Below are 21,713 nucleotides of genomic sequence, written 5' to 3'. Positions count from 1 at the left end.
AAACCTTGACTCATGGGGCAAATTGAAGTTTTCTAACTTTCATCACAGAAACATAATTTTCAGGATACACCAGTAACAGACATAAAGGGATTTATTAATCAGAATTTTAAAAGTATACTTTTTAAATAGCAGCTATCTTAATGGGTGTAAGGTAGCTATCTCATAGTTTTGATTTGCATTTTTCTAATGATTAGTCAGATTAAGCATCTTTTCATGTTTGGCCATTTGTACTTGCATATCTTCTTTGGAGACGTGTCTATCCAATTCCTTTGCCTATTTTTATTTTATTTTATTTGGTACCGGGGATTGAACTCAGGTCCTTGTGCTTGTGAGGCAGGCGGTGGAACCATTGAGCTAAATCCCAGCTCTTTTGCCTATTTTAAAATAGGATTTTTTTCTCAATTGTATAATTTCCTAATATATTTTGGATATTAATCCCTTATGAGTTACACACTTTTGCAAATACTTTCTCCACTTCTGTAGGGATCAGTTTTTTCCTTCCTTCCCTTCACTTTTTTTTGGAGGTGGTGCATGTGCTGGGGATTGAACTCATGGCCTGGTACATGTTGGGAAGTACTCTACCACTCAGCTACTCTCCCAGCCCAGGTTGCTTTTTCATTCTGTTGATTGTACTCAGCTAGTTTTAATCTGTGCCCATGAGTGAAAAAGTCTAGTCTGCAGCAACATGCTGGCAGTCTGGCCAGGTCCACAGTTGTCTTCTATCCTTTTTTTTTTTCTTTGGTACTGAGGATCGAACTCGGGTCTTGTGCTTGCGCAGCAGGCAGTGAAACCACTGGGCTAAATCCCCAGCCCGTGTTGTCTTCTATCCTAAAAACACTAAACAGAATGAGTCAGGAGCATCTCTATCTTGGATATTTTAACTCTACGTACTCTGGTTTGCAATAATATCCAAAAACATCCCCATCCTTTTGCTTGAGGCTAGAATAAGCCAACCCAATGTTTCTGGTGCTGTAGAATTAGAAGCAGCCTCAAGACTGGGTGAGTAAGTAGGCGTTATGGAGGTAGGTTCACTAGATTCAGGTTTTTGCATTGTGAAGTGGATGCTGATAGGAAGCTAAAAGCAAACACAATTTCAGTATCTTTTTCATTTTTTTCCATTAAGTTTATTGGTACATTTTATGTATAAAATACAGTTACATTCATCATTGGGATCTTGTACCTTTACATGATGTATCTTGGGTCTTATTTTTTCCCCTTCCTCTGCCCTCCCTTCACCCTTCCCTATTTGCAAAGACTTTGTTTCCATTTTTTTCCTTTTCTCATATTTTTTCTTTTCCCTTCTTTCCTTTCCCCACCACTCCCACTTCCCCTATTCCTTTAGACCTTTTCTTCCTATTACACAATATCAATTATACATTTTTAAAATTACAATATCATTACCACAGATTTTATAGAATTTAAAAGGATATAGAAAGCATATTATAAAAATCTTTTTTGAAATAAATTTGACTTCTAAGAAGTACCTTGGAAGACAAATTAATGAAACTGAATCAAATATAAAATGTGAATAGCATCTATTAAAGAAAGTATATTCCTAGCTTGAAAACCTACCCATATGACAACAGGCTCATATACATTTTAACTGATAAATTATATCAAACATTTAAAGCAGAAGAAAGAAGGAACACTTCTCCCCTCATTTTAGGAAATCAACATTGTGCTAATACTAAAACTGGATAAGGATAATAGAAAAAAGAAGTATGAACATAGAAAAAAATTTGTTTAACAAAACAAACTATTAGAAGTCAGATCTAGCAGTATGTAGAAAGTGGTTTTGATTATAGGGATGGCAGTGTTGGTTCAGCACTGGAAGATCCACCCCCATAAGTCATCATTTTAACAGAGGAAAGGAAAAAGCCATATGATCCTGTCACTAGTTGAAGAAAAAGTATTGGACTAAATTCTACAGCTGTTCATGGTAAAAGCTAACAGGAGACTAGAAGTAGAACAGAACCTTCTCAACAGGTAGCCATGTACGCTATACTTCCAGCAAAAATGCCTTATATGATCGGAAAAGATACAATGCTTTCTCCCTGAGGTGGGGAACAAGGGCAGATATGCCTACTCTTCATCTCTCCATTAAACTTTGAAACATAGGCCCAAACCAAAATAGTCTGGCAATAAAAAGACACAATTAGCATAGGATTGGCAAGGTAGAAGCAAAATCTTTATATTTAGATGAAATGATCATCTACAGAGAAAATACTAAGAAATCTCTAGGAGCCCCTAGAACTTGTATTTGAATTTAGCAGGATTAGAAAACACAAGGTATATATAAAAATTCAGGTCTATGTATACTTGCTATAAATGAAGAATTGGATATTGAAATTTAAAAGTTATGTAGGAGTACAAAGGACCTAGAAAAGTAAAAAGAAAAAAAACTGTTGGAAGACATTTATTACCTAATTTTAAGACTTCCTCTAAAGCTACAGCAATCAAGGCAGTGTTGGTGTAAGGAAAGACATATAGATCAATGGAATAAAACAGAGAATCTAGAAATAGAACCACACATATATTGTCCACTGAGTTTTGAAAGATTATTTAACATTAACATTTTATAGAACATAAACTCAATTTAAGAGCAGAGGAAAAGATAGTGTTTTCAGCAAATGGTACTAGAACACTGTGTGGGAAATTGTAGAATTTAGTTATCTAGTTGTAAGAATATGATCACAAGAAGTTTGTGAACTGAGAAAATTAAGAAGTCATTTCAGGGAATTTCCACAAGTCTGTTTGTTAAAAGAATTCCAGGAAACTTTAAAGAGATGTTGTAAAAGTTTTATGGGAGAAAAACATGTTTTCCTTAGTAACCATTGTCCGGGGTCAGGGGACTGCGACCCAATGACTCTACGGGTGGTGAGAGAGATACGGTTCACTATGTACATCTGTGCAGTGGGCTGGTGGGCTTGACTTCTGCCGGGTTCGCCCTGCTTTCTTGACACCATCTGATAAGAAGAGAGCTGTGGTGTGCTCTTAGATGTATGGATCGGTGAACGGAAACAAGGGATGTGTAAATTCGCCTGTAGCTTTTATGAGTCACTTAGAGTCACTTGTTATCACCAGATGTTAAAACCAAAAAGACAATAGCCAGAATGACTACGCTGTTTTCCTATATGTATAAAAGCCTTACCTCTTTCCTTTGTGATTGCTGAACAGTGTCAGGAAAATAAACTGCTGTTCATCCCCCAGGCTGTCTCCTTTTCTTTCTTTAAAGGTCAGTGCTCTCTAGGGTCTCTGGTCTCCCTCTAGAGAGACCACTGACAGAACACCTGTTATCTGTATGTAAAAAATTAACCTCAACCCCTTATTTCCATACATAAAAATAACTTGAAAGGATCTATGAACCTAAATATGAAAGACTAAAACTATAAAACTTTAAGAAGAGGAGTTGCGCGGAAGATGCCGAATCAGCCCGCTGCACACAGGCGGGTCTGTGCATGCCCTACTGAGGTCCTGAGTAGCACAGAACATGCCAAATCAGCCTGCTGCAGACAGGCAGTTCTGCCCACACCCTATCGAGGTCCCCAGTCGTGCAGAATACACCGAATCAGCCCACTGCAGACAGGCAGATCTGTGAACACCCTACCGAGGTCCTGAGTCGTGCGGAAGACACCGAATCACTCCGCTGCAGACATGCAGCCACCTGGTTCCACACTACAAAGACACAGAGGACACCAGACCACCAGACCAAGGTACTGAGTCCTGCTGTTCCTGGCCCAGAGGCAGGGGCTTCTGAGCTGTCGTCCCACTGCTCCTGGTCCAGAGGAAGAGGCTTCCCGGTCACCATCCCTCCCGCTGCTCCCAGCCCAGAGGAAAGGGTTTTTGGGCCACCTTCTGTCCCGCTGCTCCTGGCCCAGAGGAAGGGGCTTCCAGGCCACCATCCCTCCCACAGCTCCCGGCCCAGAGGGAGGGGCTTCTGAGCCACCATCCCACTGCTGCTGGTCCAGAGGAAGGGGCTTCCCGGCCACCATCCCTCTCGCTGCTCCCAGCCCACAGAAAAGGGCTTTTGGGTCACCATCCCTACCGCTGCTCCCGGCCCCTGTCCCACCTCACCCAGCTCAGAGGAGGGAATCTGTGCAGGTGCTAACAGCCCCCCGCCCCAGTCAAAATGAGAAAAACACATAAATAAGTCTCAAAACCAGACTTCCAGATCACCTACAGCAACCCCAAAGGAAATGAGATGGAACACTTTGATACTCAACCACCTGGACCCACTGAACTGGCAACAAAAGGGGATCTGGAAAAAATGAAATCAGAAATAATTTCTCAGATAACAGGAGAAATTGTGCCCCTAGTGCAAGACATGATTAATAAATCTAGAGAGGAGCTGAGGAACACGATAGAATCCCAACATAAGAGACAAATGGAATCCATAAAACAGATGCAAATAGATTTCCAGGACATGAAAAACTCCATTGAAAGTCTACACAGCAGAATGAGCCAATGTGAGGACAGAATTTCAGATATAGAAGATAAGATTGCAATTAGTGACCAGGAAAAGAAAAATTGCTTCAAAATTATAAAGGAACATGAGAAATCAATCCAGCAGCTGCTAGATGATGCAAAGAAGAATAACATAAGACTGACTGGGCTCAATGAAGAAACAAGAGAGAGTGGAGATGACATAAAAGATCTCTTCACAGAAATAATGGCAGAAAACTTCTGAAGCAGGGGAAGAGAGCTTGACATACAGATAAGTGAGGCATATAGGACTCCAAATAGCCTTGATCAAAAAAAATCTACACATAGGCATATAATTGTTAAGATTCCAGAAACACAACAGAAGAACAAAGTTTTCCACGCAGTCAGAGAAAAGAAACAAATCACATACAAAGGAAAGCCCATCAGAATCACAGCAGACTTCTTAACACAAACCATCAAGGCAAGAAGAGCTTGGAGTGACACATTTCAAGCCCTAAAGGAAAAGAGCCTCCAACCCAGACTGATGTACCCTGCAAAACTATCTTTCAAAATTGATGGACAAATAAGATACTTTCATGACAAAGAGCACCTTAGGAACTTCGTGAACACCAAACCAGCACTCCAAAGAATTTTACACAATATCCTAGGAATAGACATTGAGGATCACAACCCCAGGAAGCAAAGCAGAATGAACCTATCTGGCATGACAAGAAATTAAATGGAAAGGGGGAGAACCCAACAAAAAGAAAAAGTCATGGCAATGACAAGTCAATACATTTCAGTTATAACCATCAATGTTAATGGTCTCAATTCACCAATCAAAAGAAATAGACTGGCAGAATGGGTGAAGAAGCAAAATCCAACAATATGCTGCATAAAAGAAACACACTTAATTCAAAAGGAAACTCATACACTGAAAGTTAAAGGGTGGAAAGCAATACTCCATGCGACAGGAACCCGAAAAAAAGCAGGAGTAGCTATCCTCTTTGCAGATCAAGTAGATTTCAAACCAACACTGATTAAGAGAGACGAAGAAGGACACTACATCCTTGTAAAGGGAAGAATCCAAGAGGAAGAGATGACAATCATAAATATCTATGCACCAAACACTAGTGCACCCAACTATATAAAACAAATACTAACGGACATGAAAAGTCATATATGCACTAATACAATTGGAGTGGGGGACCTCAACACCCCATTGTCACAAATAGATAGATCAACTAGACAAAAAATAAGTAACGAAATACTAGAACTCAATTGAACTCTTGAACAAATGAATTTAACAGATGTTTACAGAGTCTTCCACCCCACAAAATCAGAATACACATTCTCAGCTGCACATGGGTCATTCTCCAAAATAGACCACATACTCACACATAGAACATGTTTAAGTAAGTGCAAAGGAATTGAAGTTATCCCCTGTATATTATCAGACCACAGTGCGATGAAACTGGAGATCCACAGCAAAAGAAACTCAAAAAATTTCATAAAAACGTGGAAATTTAACAAAACACTTCTGAATAACCAATGGGTCACAGAGGAAATTAAAGAAGAAATCAGACAGTTCCTTCAATTAAATGACAATGACAATACAACACAGCAGAATCTATGGGACACAATGAAAGCAGCCTTACGAGGGAAATTCATAGCAGTGAATATGCATATTAGGAAAACAGAACGAGCCCAATTAACCAACCTGATGCTGAACCTCAGGCTTCTAGAAAAAGAAGAGCAGGACAACCCCAAAGCTCATACAAGGGAGGAAATTATAAAGATCAGAGGAGAAATCAGTGCAATGGAGACTAAGAGAATGATACAAAAAAATCAATGAAGCCAAGAGTTGGTTCTTCGAAAGAATCAACAAAATTGACAAACCTTTAGCCAACCTTATCAGAAAAAGGAAAGAAAAGGCCCAAATCCATGCAATTAGGAATGAAAGGGGTGAAATTACAACAGACCCAGCAGAAATCCAGAGGATCATCAATACCTACTTCCAGAACCTATACACCAGTAAGATGGACAACACAGAAGAAATGGATAGATTCCTAGATACATATGAATTACTAAAGTTGAACGAAGAAGACCTAAAAATTCTGAACAACCCAATATCAACCAATGAAATTGAAAATGTAATTAAAAACTTATCAACTAAGAAAACCCCAGGCCCTGATGTCTTCACTGCTGAATTCTACAAGACATTTAGAGAAGAACTGCTGCCACTAATGTTTAAGCTCTTCAATGAAATTGAAAGGAAAGCAATACTCCCAAATTCATTCCTGGAAGCATCACCTTGATCCCCAAAGCAGAGAAAGACCCAACTGAAAAAGAGACCTATAGGACAATCTCACTAATGAACATAGATGCAAAAATCCTGAATAAGATACTGGCAAACAGAATGCAGAAGATCATCAAGAAAATCATACACCCTGATCAAGTGGGATTCATCCCAGGGATGCAGGGATGGTTCAATACACAAAAATCAATCAATGTAATACACTATATCAGTAGAGCCAAGGACAAAAACCATATGATTATCTCCATAGATGCAGAAAGAGCATTTGACAATATCCAACAAGCATTTATGATAAAAACCCTACAAAAAATTGGAATAGATGGTCTCTACCTCAAACTGATAGAAGCCATCTATGAAAAACCAACAGCCAATATCATACTAAATGGTCAAAAACTGAAATCCTTCACACTGAAATCAGGAAAAAGACAAGGATGTCCATTATCACCACTCTTGTTCAATATAGTTTTGGAAACATTAGCCACAGCAATTAGACAAGAGAAAGAAATAAAAGGAATAAAGATAGGTAATGAAGAAGTCAAATTGTCATTATTTGCAGATGACATGATACTCTATATAGAAGACCCCAAGAACTCCACCAAAAGTCTTCCAGACTTAATAACCAAATTCAGTCAAGTAGCTAGATACAAGGTCAACACACAAAAATCAATAGCTTTCCTCTACACCAATGACAGACTCACTGAGAGAGAAATAGGGCAAATAAGTCCTTTCATAATAGCATCCAAAAAACTGAAATACCTAGGAATCATCATAACGAAAGAAACCAAGGACCTCTTCTCTGAAAACTATGGCACTCTGAAAAGACAGATTGAAGATGATATCAGAAAATGGACAGATATCCCTTGCTCCTGGGTAGGAAGGATTAATATAGTGAAAATGGCCATACTTCCAAAACTGCTATATAGATTTAATGTGATTCCAATTGAGATCCCAGCAGCATACTTCATAGACCTCGAGAAGACAATTCAAAAATTCATTTGGAACAAGAAGAGACCCAGAATAGCAAAAGCAATTCTAGGTAACAGAGACACGGCAGGGGGTATCATAATCCCCAACCTGCAACTATACTACAAAGCTACTGTGATAAAAATAGCATGGGACCGGCAAAGAAACAGGCCTGAGGACCAGTGGAACAGATTAGAAGATGCAGAAACAACGCCAGACACACTCAGCCATCTCATCTTCGATAAAGGAGCCAAACACCCTCACTGGAGGAAAGATAGCCTCTTTAATAAAGGGTGCTGGACAAATTGGGCTTCAACTTGCCAAAGATTAAAACTAGACCTGTATCTCTCACTATGCACTAAACTAAAATCAAAATGGACGAAAGATCTACATATTAAAATAGAAACTCTGAACCAGTTGGAACAGAGGTTAGGTAGAGCCCTTGAAGACATCGGTGTAGGAAAAGATTTTATGTACAAAACCTCAGTTGGCCGTGAACTAGCACAAACAATCAACAAATGGGATCTCTTCTTATTAAAAAGCTTCTGCACAGCAAGAGAAACCACCAGCAGGGTGAAGAGACAACCCACAATGTGGGAAAAAATCTTCACCTGCTGTTCCTCAGACAAAGGTCTACTATCTCGAATCTATAAAGAACTTAAAAAGATCAGATCTCCCAAATTTAAAGACCCAATTGAAAAATGGGCATCTGAAATGAACAGACATTTCTCACACAAAGAAGTAGAAATAGCAAATAAATACATGAAAAAATGTTCAGCATCACTGGTCATTCGAGAGATGCAAATGAAAACAACACTGAGATTCCACTTCACTCCAGAAAGAATGGCTGCTATCATGAAATCAACCAATAACAAATGCTGGTGGGGCTGTGGGGAAAGAGGAACCCTGCTCCACTGCTGCTGGGAGTGTAGACTGCTGCAACCACTGTGGAAATCAGTATGGAGATATCTCAAAGAACTAGGACTGGAAGTCCCATTTGACCCCGCTATTCCACTGCTGGGGATCTTCCCCAAAGAATTAAAAGAATCATACCACAGTGATATATGTGCACCCATGTTCATAGCAGCACAGTTTGTAATAGCTAAAACTTGGAAACAGCCCAAATGCCCATCAATTGGAGACTGGATAAAGAAAATGTGGTTTTTTAATAAAATGGAGTACTACTAGCCATAAAAAATGAGAAATTAGAGACATTTATAGCTAAGTGGATGCACATTGAGGCAATACTCTTAAGTGAAATAAATAGGACACACATGTAAATACCGAATAGTTTCTCTGGTGTGAGAAACTGAAAGTGTAAATAAGGACTAAATGTATAATAGGTCATGTGAAATAGGAAGAAAAGGGGCAAAGGGGAAGGAAGTGGGAGGGCTAGGGGAAAGGATAGAAGGGAATGGGATTAATATGAGAAAATGGAAAAATAGGAACAAAATCTTTGTAACTAGGGAGGAATGGAGGGGTTGAAGGGAGGGCTGGGCAAGGGTGAAAAATAAGAACCAAGAGAGACTATGGAAAGGTGCAAATTTCCAATGATGAATGTCATTATATTGTATACCTAAAATGTACCAATGATTAGAATGAATAATCTATAATGCAAAATAGGAAGAAAAGGTCCAAAGGGGTAGGGGTAGTGGGAGGGGCAGGGGAAAGGAAAGAAGGGAAAGGAAAAATGATGAGAAATGGAAAAAATGGAAATAAAGTCTTTGTAAATAGGGAAGGGTGGAGGGCATGAAGGGAGGGCTAGGAATGGGGAAAAAATAAGAAGCAAGATGCATTATGTAAAGGTACAGTTCCCAATGAGAAATGTAATTGTGCTGTATACCTACAATGTACCAATAAAAGAATTTAATACAAAAAAAAACTTTAAGAAGAAATTATAAGGAAAAATGTTTATGAATTTAGGGTAGGCAAGAATTTCCTAGGATACAAAAAACATGATGTATAAAAGAAAGAAACTGAGAAATGAGATTCCATCAAAATTTAGAACTTCAAATGACATCGTTAAGAAAATGAAAAGTAGTTCTTAAACAGACCATATTTATAATACATATAACCTAAGACCAGAATATATAAAGAACCCTTACAGCTCATTAATAGACAACCCAATTAAAAAGTAGACACAAGAAGATGATAAATAGCCAGTACAGCACAAGGAAAGTGCAACACTAGAATCAGAAAAATACTAATCAGTACAATTACAAGATCGTATTATACACTCATTAGGGAGATGAAGTTAAAAGTTTTAAAAGAACAACAACAGCTTGGGTGTGAACCAGTTATAACTGTCGAATACTGCTAATGTAAATGTAAAATGACAAAACCATTTTGGAAAACAGTATAGAAATTTCTTGTATTACTGTTAAGAACAAACAGTTCTGTTCTTAAGTTTTTACTTAAGGGGAATGATAATATGTTCACAATAGATTTGTACCTGCAAGTTGACTATTGCTTATCTGAAATTCTTGGGACCAGAAGAGTTTCAGATTTTGGTTTGAAATCCACTTGATCTGCAAAGAGGATAGCTACTCCTGCTTTTTTTCGGGTTCCTGTCACATGGAGTATTCTTTTCCACCCTTTAACTTTCAGTCTGAGTTTCTTTTTGAACTAAGTATGTTTCTTATATGCAGCATTTTGTTGGATCTTGCTTCTTGACCCATTCTGCCAGTCTATTGCTTTTCACTGGTGAATTGAGACCATTAACATTTATTATTATAACTCATACGTATTGACTTACCATTGTCATGACTTTTTCTTTTTGTTGGATTCTCCCCCTTTGTGTTTAATTTCTGGTATCACTTGATGGATTCATTCTGCTGCGCTTCCTGGGGTTGTGATCCTCATTATCTTTTCCTAGGATATTGTCTAAATTTTTTTTGAGTGCTGGTTTGGTATTCATGAAGTTCCTGAGGTGCTCATGAAAGTATCTTATTTCTCCATCAATTCTGAAATATAGTTTTGCAGGGTACATCAATCTGGGTTGGAGGCTGTTTTCCTTTAGGGCTTGAAATACGTCACTCCAAGCCCTTCTTGCCTTCAGGGTTTGCGTGAAGAAGTCTGCTGTGATTCTGATGGGCTTTGCTTTGTAGATAATTTGTTTCTTTTCTCTAACTGCTTATAGAATTTTGTTCTTCTGTTGGGTTTGTGGAATCTTAACTATTATATGCCTATGTGTAGATGTTCTTTGATCACAGCTAGTTGGAGTCTTATATGCCTCACTTATCTGTATGTCAAGTTCTTTTCCTCTGCTTGGGAAGTTTTCTGCCATTATGTCTGTGAACAGTTTTTTTATGTCATCTGCACTCTCTCCTGTTTCTTCATTGACTCCAATCAGTCTTATATTATTCTTCTTTGCATCATCTAGCAGCTGCTGGATTCATTTCTCACGGTCCCTTACAATTTTAAAGAAATTTTTCTTTTCCTGGTCACTAATTGCAATCTTATCTTCTAAATCTGAGATTCTGTCCTCACATTGGCTCATTCTACTGCGTAGAGTTTCAATGGAATTTTTAATCTCCTGGAAATCTGTTTGCATCTGTTTTATGGATGCCATTTGTTTCCTATGTTGGGATTCCATCATGTTCCTCAGCTCCTCTATTTTTTTTATCTGTGTCCTCTCTAGATTTATTAATCGTGTCTTGCAGTATGGGCAAAATTTCTGCTGTTATCTGAGAAATTATTTGATTTCATTTTTTCCAGATCTTCTTTTGTTACCAGTTCAGGGAGTCCAGGTGGTTGAGTATCAGAGTGTTCCATCTCATTTCCCTTTGGGGTTGCCTTAGGTGATCTGGAAGTCTGGTTCTGAGACTTGTTTATGTTTCTCGTCATTTCGATGGGGTGCAGGTGGGGGTGGGCGGTGGGTGCTGTTGGTGCCCACATGGCTCACCTCCTCTGCGCTGGGGGGAGGGGGTGGTTAGTATCTTTTTCATTTTGATAGTTCCCTTTTTATTTGAAATGGTTGTTCAGTTCAGATTCTTTGATTCTCCATGTTTTTTCTAAGAAAACAAAATATTTTAACTCTGGAGATCATACTGAGTCTCAGGTAAATATGCAGAGTTCATTCATGACAGTCTAGAATGCAAACCAGTACATATAATACTAGCTTCAAAACAAACCATGTTTTTTGTGTTTTTTTTGGTATCAGGGATTGAACTCGGGTCCTTGCACTTGCCCAGCAGGCGGCAAAACCACTGATCTAAAACCCGCAAACCCTGTTGATTCTGTACTAGTAGATATGAACACTACGGGGTGGTACATTTGCTAAGAGAAAGGCTCTGTTTACTAAAGGTCTATTTCCTTTTTCAACCACTACTGTCTTTTGAAAGAACATAGCTGGAGAAGCTAAGAAAAAAGATATATGCAAAAGAATTGACTATTATTCTTATCTGAATTTAGTATAATATAATTTATCCAACACAGGTTATAGAAATAGATTTAGGAAGACTATGTAGATTGATTTCCTGGTCACCCTCTAGAAAAAGAAGTACAAAGGTTAAGGACAGAACTACCTAAAGTGAAGAAGCATAAGTGCTAGAAACATGGGATCCTAATTCTTTCCCTCCCTGATTTTTATGTTATTGCTATTTAAGTATTTATGTACAAAGACATTAATCACTGAATTATTTCTAACAATATCAGGAACAGTGATATTTAAGCTGCAGATAACAGAAAATCTAAACATATTATGCATATAAAATTTTTTTTTTTTAGTGCTGGGAATTGAACCCAGAGCCTAACATATGCTAGGCAAGTACTCCATCACTGAATCCTTTACATTTTTTTTACTTTTTATTTTTAGGTGGGATCTAAGTTGCCCAGGCTGGCATCAAACTAGTGATCCTCCTATCTCAGTTTCCAGAGTACATAGGATTATAGTTTAAACTCACTTCTTAATGGCTAGAACTTTTAAGTGAGAATAGGAAAAACTATATATCTAGGAATATTTGGTTTTCCCATTTCAGAGTTAGGCTAGTGAAGAGGCTGGGAATGGGGGTTTGCCTGCTAACTGTGAAAACCAGGAAGTATCAAAATATTCAAAAATATAAGATTGGGGCAACCCACTTTCCAGTCCCCTTTCTGTCTCTCTTAGACAGAAGTTGTCTTTCTCCCAATAAATTTTTTCTACTCGTAAAAAAATATATATATATATATATATATATACACATATATATATGTATATATATGATTGATTGAATATGGTGTGCCATATGAATCCTGGGTAGCTGTATAAATTGTCATAGAGAAATACATGCCAAGTGATTCATTAACTATTACACTTGATCTTAGCCAAAAGGCCGAGAAGTGATGAGATTCGTTAACTACTAACTTACAAAAAAAAAATAGACAAGCAAATTTCAAATTTGGAGGGTTGGAGTAAAATTAATTTATTTTTAATTAATTGATTTATTTATATTAGTTTATGTTTGTAATACAGAATAGTACTGTTTATTTAGGGGAATGCATGTAACATTTACATAGCATAGATGTAACATGCCTTGATCATTTTCAATTACCTTTATTCTCCTCTTCCTATGTCTTCCTCCCGCAAGAGTAAAAGAAATTTAGATTTAAAAATTTAAGATAGGGCTGGGGATTTCGTTCAGTGGCAAAGTGCAAGGTCCTGAGTATGACCCCTGGTGCTAAAAAACAAAACAAAACAAAAGAAAAAACTTTAAAATAGAGATACACAAAAAAAGATAAAATTGCAACTACCTCCCAAAATGCTGAGTTTGGTTGGGTTTTCCAGGTGCAGACTATGAGGCAGAGATTTATGTGTAGGTGGTTTACAGAAGAGTGCTCTCAGGAGCAGCACCTTAAGAAGAGCAGGATTAGGTAAAGGGAGGTCAAGTGCAGGACAGTTGCTGCAGAGACTTTGACTGCTATCACAGGAGGCTCTAGCACTGGGATGTTTCCTACCACCCCAATGAGGAACTGTGTCTGTACACCCACAACTCACCAGTCATTGGATCTGGGCTGCCCCAAGGAGGGGATATAACCTTGGGTGAGGTACTTTCCTTCACAGAAGGCAATTTTGGATAGGAACTCAATTGTGAGACACTAACAGCCAAAGTTCCTGGCTAATGTATCTTGGTATATATACTGCTGAAGTGAGCACATGGCAGATGTATTTTAGGATCTGGGCAATGCATCACAAAATTCACTAGAAATGTCATCAGTGATTATCGTTCGGTTTCGGAATTAAGGGTGACTTTCTCTGTATTTTTTATTTTTTCCAACTGTCACAATGAACATAGAATTGTTCTAAGGATCAAATGAATCAAAGCATTTAGCACAATTTACAAAGTACTCAATAAAATTTACTTAGTTATTTTGTATTTAGATTCTTTTTTCCAGTGTAGGATAGAACCTAGGGCTACCTCCATGCTAGGCAATCACTTTACCACTGAGCTAGATCCCCAGCCCATAGGTAAATTTATTGAATACTTAATATATATATATAATTTTAAAAGACTTAATTTTAGGTAGTCAAGAAGAATGAGACTGTGAAACAGGATTTAAAATAATAATACACACAACTGGCTGTTTATTTTTGTTTATTTTGTTTTGTCTGATCTGAGAAATTCTTTATGCCATTCTTTCCACACTGCTCAACAGAATGTTTCATACTGATAGAAATTTTTGTATCTGTGCTGTCCAGGATAGTAGTCCCTAGTCACAGGTGGTTATTAAACATTTGAAATGTGGCTTGAACAACTATGAACTAAATTTTCAGTTTTAATTCATTTATATATAAACAGCCACATGCTGTTAGCAGCTACTATATGAAACAGTGCAATTTAAGAACAATCCTGCACAATGGTTAGAAAATAGATCTAAGGGCTGGGAATTTAGCTCAGTGGTTTTGCTGCCTGCTGCGCAAGCGCAAGGACCGGGGTTCGATCCCGGGTACCAAAAAAAAAAGGAAAGAAAATAGATCTAAAATAATATTTTTTCTCTTGAACCTGGATGAGTTCTTCACCTGAATACTCTAATCCTCTTACCCTGATTTCAAAATCTCATTATAATTAGATAGGGAGAAAACAAAATGAGAAGAGCTAATTAAGTGTAAAGGACTGTACATGTGTTGTTATTTTACATACAAAAGGAAAAGTAATTCAGTTGAAAAGTAAATGGTAAAGAGCTATAGAATGTATTGCTAAGTGTTGTGTACTTTTAGTTAATCAGAAAAGAAAATATGAAAAGGCTGTTCTACATTTTAAGTACTTGGTTCCTTTTAGTAAGCCAAAAAAGACTTCTCACTGAAATCTTACCTTTTTATAAAAATTAATTTTTTTGGTACATTTTATTGGTACACTTTAGGTATACAATTCGTTTACATTTATCATTGGGTGTTTGTACCTGTACATGATATATCTTGGTTATTTTTTTCCCCATTACCTGTGCGCCCTTCACCCCCTCCACCCTTCCCTATTTACATAGATTTCATTTCCATTTTTTTTTCTTTCCTCATAATTTTTCCTTTCCCTCTTTTCCTTTCCCCTTCCCCTCCCTTCACTCCTTCATCTTTGGACCTTTTTTCTATTTCAAATTATCAATTATTCATTTTATTCATTTTAACTCTTGTTTACACTATCAGTTTCTCACACTAGTGAAACTATTTGGTATTTACACGTGTGTCCCATTTATTTCACTTAAGAGTGGCCTCGATATGCATCCATTTAGCTACAAATGACTCTAGTTTTTCATTCTTTATGGCTGAGTAGTACTCCATTTTGTTAAAAAAATCACATTTTCTTTATCCAGTGTCCAGTTGATGGGCACTTGGGCTGCTTCCAAGTTTTAGCTATTACAATCTGTGCCACTACGAACAAGGGTGCACATATATCACTGTGGTATGATTCTTTTAATTCTTTTGGGAAGATACCCAGCAGGGGAATAGCTGGGTCAAATGGGACCTCTAGTCCTAGTTCTTTGAGGTATCTCCATAGTGATTTCCACAGTGGTTGCACCAGTCTGAACTCTCACCAGCAATGGAGAAGGGTTCCTTTCTCCCCACACCCCTGCCAGCATTTGTTATTGGTTGATTTCTTGATAGCAGCCATTCTTTCTGGGGTGAGGTGGAATCTCAGTGTTGTTTTCATCTGCATCTCTCGAATGACTGGTGATGTTGAACATTTTTTCATATATTTGTTTGCTGCTTTTACTTCCTTGTCTGAGAAATGTCTGCTCATTTCAAAAGCCCATTCTTGAATTGGGTCTTTGAATTTGGGGGGTCTGATTTTTTTCAATTCTTTATATATTCTAGATAGTAGTCCTTTATCTGAAGTACAGCTGCTAAAATTTTTTTCCCATATTGTAGGTTGTCTGTTAGCTCTGTTGGTGGTTTCTTTTGCAGTGCAGAAGCTTTTTAATAAAATGAGATCCCAGTTGTTGATTCTTTCTGCTAGTTCCTGTGCTGCTGAGGTTTTGTTCATGAAGTCTTTTCCTATGCTAATGTCATTGAGAGTTCTACCTAACTTATCTTCCAGCAAGTTTAGTGTTTCTGTCTTAATATTTATATCTTTAATCCACTTCAATCTTAGTTTAGTACATGGTGATAGGTATGGGTCTAGTTTTAATCTTTAGCAGGCTGAAATCCAGTTTTTCCAACACCATTTATTAAATAGGCTGTCTTTCCTCCAATGATGGTGGTTGGCTCCTTTGACAAAGATGAGGTGGCTGAGCATGTCTGGAGTTGTTTCTGCATCTTCTAATCTATTCCACTGATCCTCAGGTCTCTTCCTTTGCCAGTACCATGCTGTTTTTATCACAGTAGCTTTGTAGTATAGTTTCAAGTTGGGGATTGTGATACCCCCAGCCATGTCTCTGTTGCTTAGAATTGCTTTAGCTATTCTAGGTCTCTTATGATTCCAAATGAATTTTTGGATTGTTTTCTCTAGTTTTATGAAGTATATTGTTGGAATTTCAATCAGGATTGCATTGAATCTATATAGTAGTTTTGGAAGTATGGCCATTTTCACTATATTGGTTCTTCCTACCCAGGAGCAAAGGATGTCTTTCCATTTTCTTGTATCTTCTTCGATCTTTTTTTTCAGAGTGCTGTAGTTTTCAGTGTAGAGGTCTTTTGCTTCCTTTGTTAGATTGATTCCTAGATATTTCATTTTTTTGGATGTTATTGTAAAAGGAATTGTTTCCCTAATTTCTCTCTCAGTGAGTCTGTTATTTGTGTACAAGAAGGCTATTGTTTTTTGAGTGTTGACCTTGTATCCAGCTACTCTACTGAATCTGTCAATTAAGTCTAGAAGTCTTTTGGCTGAGTTTTTTGGGTCTTCTATGTAAAGTAACATGTCGTCAGCAAATAATGACAGTTTAACTTCTTCCTTTCCTATCTTTATTCCTTTTATTTCTTTCTCTTTTCTAATTGCTGTGGCTAATGTCTCCAGAACTATATTGAACAGGAGTGGTGATAGTAGGCATCCTTGTCTTGTTCCTGATTTTAGCGTGAAAGTTTTCAGTTTTTGACCATTTAGTATGATGTTGGCTGTTGGTTTTTCATAGATAGCCTTAATCAGGTTCAGATAAAGACCTTCTATTCCAGTTTTCTGTAGGGTTTTTATCATGAATAGGTGCTGGATTTTGTTGAATGCTTTTTCTGCATCTATTGAGATGATCATATGGTTTTTGTCCTTGACTCTGTTAATATGGTGTATTACATTTATTGATTTACGAATGTTGAAACATCCTTGCATCCCTGGGATAAATCTGACTTGGTCAGGGTGTATGATCTTCTTGATGACCCTCTGTATTCTGTTTGCCAGTATCTTATTGAGGATTTTTGCATGTATGTTCATTAGGGAGATTGGCCTGTAGTTCTCTTTTTGGTTTGGGTCTTTCCCTGGTTTTGGAATCAAAGTAACACTTGCTTCCAGGAATGAATTTGGAAGTATTGCTTCCCTTTCATTTCCTTGATGAGTTTAATAGTAATGGCGTTAGTTCTTCTTTAAATGTCTTGTAAAATTCAGCAGTGAAGCCATCCGGACCTGGGCTTTTCTTTGTTGGTAAATATTTTATTACATTTTCAATGTCACTCATTGTAATTGGGGTGTTTAGAATTTCTATATCTTCATTTAACTTTGGCAATTCATATGTATCTAGGAATCTGCCCATTTCTTCTGTGTTTTCCATTTTATTGGAGTAGAGGTTCTCGAAGTAGGTTATTGATGATCCTCTGGATTTCTGTTGGATCTGTTGTGACTTCACCTTTTTCATCAATTGCATGGATTTGAGCCTTTTCTTTCCTTTTTTTGAGAAGGTTGGCTAAAGGTTTATCGATTTTATTTGTTCTTTCAAAAAACCAACTCTTTGATTCACTGATTTTTTTGTATCATTCTCTTAGTCTCCATTGCATTGATTTCTGCCCTAATCTTTATAATTTCCTCTCTTGTATGGGCTTTGGATTCGTTATGGTCTTCTTTTTCTAGGTGCTTAAGGTTCTGCATTAGGTTATTTATCTGAGTTTTCTCTGTTTTCCTAATATGGGCATTCACTGCTATGAATTTCCCAAGTAGAACTGCTTTCACTGTGTCCCATAGATTCCTGTATGTTGTACTGGCGTTTTCATTTACTTGTAGAAACTGTTTAATTTCTTCTTTAATTACTTCTGTGACCCATTGGTTGTTCAAGAGGGTGTTATTCAGTTTCCATGTGTTTGTTGGGGTTTTGTGGTTTCTTATGTTATTGATCTCCAATTTATTGCACTGTGGTCTGATAATATACAGGGGGTAACTTCAATTCTTTTATATTCACTTAGATATGTCCTATGAGCTAGCATGTGGTCTATTCTGGAGAATGACCCGTGTGCAGCCGAAAAGAATGTGTATTCCAATTTTGTGGGGTGGAACACTCTGTAAACATCTATTAAGTCCATTTGTTCAATAGCTTGGTTCAGTTCTAGTATTTCCTTAACTTTTTGTCTAGATGATCTGTCTATTTGTGATAGTGGGGTATTGAGGTCCCCCACTACAACTGTGTTAGTGTTTATTTGGTTTTTCATGTCTATTAATATGTTTTGTATAGTTGGGGGCATTTGTATTTGGTGCATATATATTTAGGATTGCCATCTCTTCCTCTTGGATTGTTCCCTTCACAAGGATGTAGTGACCATCTCTGTCTCTCTTAATTAGTTTTGGTTTGAAATCTACTTTGCCTGCAAATAAGATTGCTACCCCTGCTTTCTTCTGGGTTCCTGCGGCATGCAGAACTGTTTTCCATCCTTTTACTTTCAGTGTATGAGTTTCTTTTTGAGTTAGGTGTGTTTCTTGTATACAGCATATTGTTGCATTTTCCTTTTTAATCCATTCTGCCAGTCTATTTCTTTTGATTGGTGAATTGAGGCCATTAACATTGATGGTTATAATTGATAGATATTGATTTATCCTTGTCATGATGTTTTACTTTTGTTGGCTCTTTTCTTATTTTTTCTCCCTTTCTCTTTAGTGTCTTACCTTGCCTGGTGGCTTCCCTCTGTTGGTTCTCATGGAGTTGTGACCTTCATTGCTTTTTTCTAGGATATTGTTTAGAATTGCTTGTAGTGCTGGTTTGGTGTTCATGAAATTTCTCAGGTGTTCTTTGTCATGGAAGTATCTAATTTCTCCATCGATTTTGAAAGATAATTCTGCAGGATACAACAGTCTAGGTTGGAAGTTATTTTCTTTTAGGGCTTGAAATACTTCACTCCAGGCTCTCCTTGATTTAAGGGTTTGTGTTGAGAAGTCTGCTGTGACTCTGATGGGCTTTCCTTTGTAGGTGATTTGTTTCTTTTCTCTAACTGCTTGTAGGATTTTGTTTTTCTGTTGGGTTTCTGGGATCTTGAATATTATATGTCTAGATGTAGTTTTTTTTTTATCATGGCTAGTTGGAGTTCTATATGCCTCAATTATCTGTATGTCCAATACTCTACCTCTGTCTGGGAAGTTTTCCACTATTCTGTGAACAGTTTTTTTATGTCAATTGTGCTTTCTCCTGTTTTTCATGGACTCCTATCAGTCTTATGTTATTATTCTTTGCATCATCTAGCAGTTGTTGGATTGATTTCTTGTGGTCCCTTACTATTTTTAAGAAATCTCTATTTTCATGGTCTCTAACCACTATCCTGTCTTCTATATCTGATATTCTATCTTCAGATTCCCTTAATCTGCTGTGGATACTTTCAATGGAGTTTTTGATCTCCTGAATATATTTGAATCTGTTTCATGGATTCCATTTCTTTCTTATGTTGGGCGATCATGGTTTCCATTTCTTTCTTATGCTGGGTATTCATAGTTTCCAGCATGTTTCTGAGCTCATCTATTTTTTATCTGTTTCTGTTCTAGATCCTCTAATCATGTCTTTCACTCTGCTCACCATCTCTGCGGATATCTGGGAGATTATTTCTGCTTTGAATTTTTCTAGAGCCTCATTCATCTGTTTTGTTACTTCCTGTGCTATCAGTTCAGGGTATCCAGGTGGTTGGTTATGGGACCTTTCCATCTCATTTCCCCCAGGATTCACCCTTGGTGGGTGGAAGTCTGAGTTTGTGCCTTGCTTAAATGTCTTCTCATTTTTGTTTTTGGTACTGTTCTTGGTTTAACTCCTGGGGTGATCATTTGAAATTGCTTATTGTAGGTATCTTTGTTGCTTGTAATTAGAACCTTTATGGAATGATTGCTTCTCAGAGGTGTCTTCCAGATGTAGCTGGTCTTTAAGTTTTGAGTCTCTAATGACTCTAAGGCTATCTCATTTTCCGTATACTAGGAAGGTTCATTGACTAGATCAATATGCACACCTTAGCCCAAGTGATACAATTAGCAACACCACTGCATCAAGTACATCTTTGAAAATGACATTTTGTGGTAGTTATTTATCTATCACCTTTAGCTGTGTGAATTAAATCAAGATCAAGGACCAACCCAACATATAGTGAATAAACTCTTCAATATAACAACTTTACCCTTTGGGATGGGGAGTTAGAAGGGGTTGGGGAGGGAGGGATAGATGAGAAGAAGGATAGGGGAAGGTTAGCAGTGTGGTCAGAGGACACAGGCGAGAAGGAAAAAGAGACTACTAGGAAAATAAAGAAGAACTCCGAACGAGGACCAAAACAGGGACAAAAAGGGAAGATGAACAATGTGGGAGAGCAACAGAGTGAGTGTAAGAGAGAGAGAAAGGAAAGAGAAAAGAAAGAAGAAAAGAAAAAAAGGAGAGAAAAACAAATATTTGCAAAGAGCAGGGAAAAAAAATTAAAGATAAGAGGAGCAAAAGAAACGAAAAGAGAAAAAAAACAAAGTAATGAAACTAATTTTGGGAATAAAAAATAACCATGAAGATGAAGGGCCTCTTTCAGGGTATGTCTCTGCTGTCATAATAGACAACGTGGGTTGCAGTGTGCAGATATAAGTCAATGAGTCTCAGCAAGCTAGTTGCAGACCCATGAGATTCAGGCAGATTTCTGGCTGCAAGTCCTAAGTTGAGCTCCCTGTCCTCCTGTAGGGTTGAACTCTGCAGAGTTGTATTGCTAGTTCCAGGTGCCCTTCCCCTGAAGATAGTCCCAATCCTGATGGGAGGTGAAGATGACTCCAACTTACCCAGTACAGTGGTCTGGTGGTCCAGTGTCCTCTGCATCTTTGTAGTGTGGAACCAGGTGGCTGTACAGAGGACCGGGGGGGAGGGTGTCCAGTGGATTGCTGCCCAGGTGCGGGATGATTTGGCACATTCCATGCAACTCGCGACGTTGCTAGGGTGTCTGCAGACCTGCCTGTCTGCAGCGGGCTGATTCCTGAAATCTTACCTTTCAATAACACTGTTGATATAATAAGGGAAGTAACTGCACAATTTGCAGACAGTTGACTAACAATATGGAGTCTTTTACTATTTAGGTAGGAGCCTGAGTGCGTGGGAATAACTCACTAACAGAAGCCATGTTTGTAGAGGAAAGACAGATCTCTATTTGCATTTCAGCCTTGTTATTTCTTTCCAGAATATCTTTCAGAGCACT

The sequence above is a fragment of the Heterocephalus glaber genome, unplaced genomic scaffold, assembly GCF_053883595.1.
Source record: "Heterocephalus glaber isolate CG9 unplaced genomic scaffold, H.glaber_assembly_v1.0 deba00001569, whole genome shotgun sequence".
Taxonomy (NCBI): domain Eukaryota; kingdom Metazoa; phylum Chordata; class Mammalia; order Rodentia; family Bathyergidae; genus Heterocephalus; species Heterocephalus glaber.
The sequence above is the reverse complement of the archived record's forward strand: the minus strand, read 5'-3'. Positions refer to the sequence as shown.